The sequence below is a fragment of the Amphimedon queenslandica genome, unplaced genomic scaffold (genome assembly GCF_000090795.2).
Source record: "Amphimedon queenslandica unplaced genomic scaffold, v1.1 AMPQUscaffold_13230, whole genome shotgun sequence".
Taxonomy (NCBI): domain Eukaryota; kingdom Metazoa; phylum Porifera; class Demospongiae; order Haplosclerida; family Niphatidae; genus Amphimedon; species Amphimedon queenslandica.
In genome coordinates, this window is record NW_003546534.1 from 48949 (window position 1) to 51619 (window position 2671).

Below are 2671 nucleotides of genomic sequence, written 5' to 3' on the forward strand. Positions count from 1 at the left end.
GACACAGCTTTCTGAAATTCATCAATAGTATCTGAATAAAGTACCATATCTAAGTTTGGTATTCAAAATGGGTCTTCTTCTCCATCATTTATAGTGTAACACACATCATTAATTTCAGTCTCATCAGCTTCATTAATTTTTAAATCTATGGATTGTGCTGTCGCCATCAGCAAGGGAAGAATCAATAATAGCTATTGTTAAATGTGCATTTCTAGCAACATAAGTGTCTTAAAAAGTGTCTCAGCAAAGGATAATGAACAGATGCATTGTGTAAAATACGCAGCATACTTTTACAATCAGTATCATTACTACTACACAAAATGGGATGGCCTATCCTTTCATAAACAATTTCAGAATAATTAAAATATTTTTCAACATTATTTACATCTTTTTTAATAATTAATTTACATTTGCATTATCACAGAAATTATGTTTATGTACTTGATCTATTTCTTCGACATGCAGGGATCTTGTCATATAATGATTATTAGGACAATCATCAGATGCATGTAAATGCTTCCTCAATTCTTTAATGGGTTCACAAAAATATCATCTAACTTCAATAATTGAACTAATGTCACTCTCTAATAAAGGCTTGCACCTGCCTGTACAGTGCCATTTGAGAGTAGGCTTTCTCTTATTAGTATACATTCTATTATTGTCAACATTATCATCTTCAGAGTCACTATCTACTCTATCAGTACATGATACATCAACAATCCCTGCTACATAACAGATGCCATATGTATCAATAGGGATTGCAATTGCACTATCTAATTGGCTATCACAGATATCATAAGGATACAAAAATGCAGATTCATAAAATAATGCTCACTATTCTTTGTGTGACATTGCTCATCAAAATCACTAAAGCAATTCAACTTCAATTTCCTAATGCTATTTGATGCACGTATCAATACACCTACTTTGTGGGATCAGTTTTTCAAAAATGATTCTAACAATATACATGATGCAGCATTACATTTACTGTCATATATATTCTCAAAATCTACACCTTTCGTACTTGACTATTTCAGGCCTGTAATATAGTGCTTCAATAATTTTAGTAAAAAAATGTTCCTTTGCTTCACTATTTGATGGAGGTAATGACTAAATTAGAATGTAATCTATATCATAAGTACGTTCATAATAATTTTTATTTAGACGCCTTTTATTGTCTTTATTTAGTGCCATTCTTAACTTATCCATTTCATTATCAGATAATTTATGCTTCATGAATTGATTTTTTGTTACATGTAATATTGCTTCTCAATTCTCGTAAAACCAGTTCAAAGACTTTGGCCTGGAATTTGTTCATAGCATTTTTTAGACATCATTTTTATATTTAAGGGGTTTTGGAAATACATTTTTGTGAATCTTCTGAAGATTTCTTGATTTTAATATTTCTATTTTTGTTATACCATTTTTTACATATTTGTATTACATAACCTGGGTTCAATGCATGGAACTGGTTTGAAGAAGCAAGCTTGTCCTTTCTACAAATTTTGTAAGCAATTTTCGCTTTACTTTTGACCCTGTTACATTGTCTTATATAGTATGATCTGGCATTTGATCTATTTTTCTCTATAAAACCTTCAAATTGCTTCTTAATTTTGTACTTTTTGATACTTCTTTGCTTAGTTTGGCCCCAGTTAAATTGCTTCTGCATTTCTTAAATCCTTTTTTACAACTAACACCACAACAATTACACTTAATAAAATTAAAATGCCAAATAAGTACTTTTACCATAATATAGAAAATGGACAATTACCATTCCTATTGCTTGAATGATTATCATTATAAACACTTAGCTTGATACACTAACTAAGTAGCTGAGAAAAAGAACTACCAATACATAATAGCAGCTGACAAACGGAACTTCAAAGTAGCAGCTGGGAACTTTAACTGTAAGCTTGACTCACTCTAATATAGAGAATTGTTTATTTTAATAGTATCTTTAAGTTATTTACCTATTAGCTCTTAAAAGAACTGGTGATCCTTAGTCCTCACTATTTTAAATTAAGCAGAAGATAAAGAACAGAGCGAGATACAGCTTCTAGTCAGTACTTAGACTTTACAGGACAGTCACTATGGCAACTGTGCGCATGCGCATTTAATAAAAAATGGCTGATAAAACAGATGGTGTTTCAACCACACCCAAATGATTAGTTTATCAGATAAAGTAAGTTCAAAAATAAAATAACCTTGACCCAAGTGCTAAGGAATGCTGTAAAAGCCACCTTAAGTTGTTCTCTAGTTTAGAAGATTTCCATGGAGATAGACGGAAGATGAAAGAAGAATAGGTCTGAAGAATTTTGCAGAAATTTGAATTTGGGCCTTTTATATAGAAATTCATCCACTACATTACAGTCCACTATAAATGTACCAGGAGAATTGCTCAGTGAAGGAAAACTCATCTAAGACATTTATAAAGCTTTAAAAGGTAAGTTAGAAGAGTTGTAAGCATTCGAAAATTGCAAATTTTGCCACCATCTTGACAAATCAAACTCAACCCTACATATAGGCTACCACCTATATAATGATAAAACTTAATTTATGAAAAATAAATATTCTAAATAATAATACAGAAGTTTTAACCATACTTTGCAGCATTTAAAGAAGGATTCCTAATTCCTTTAACATAAGTTTAATGAAAGAATGACAACCCAAC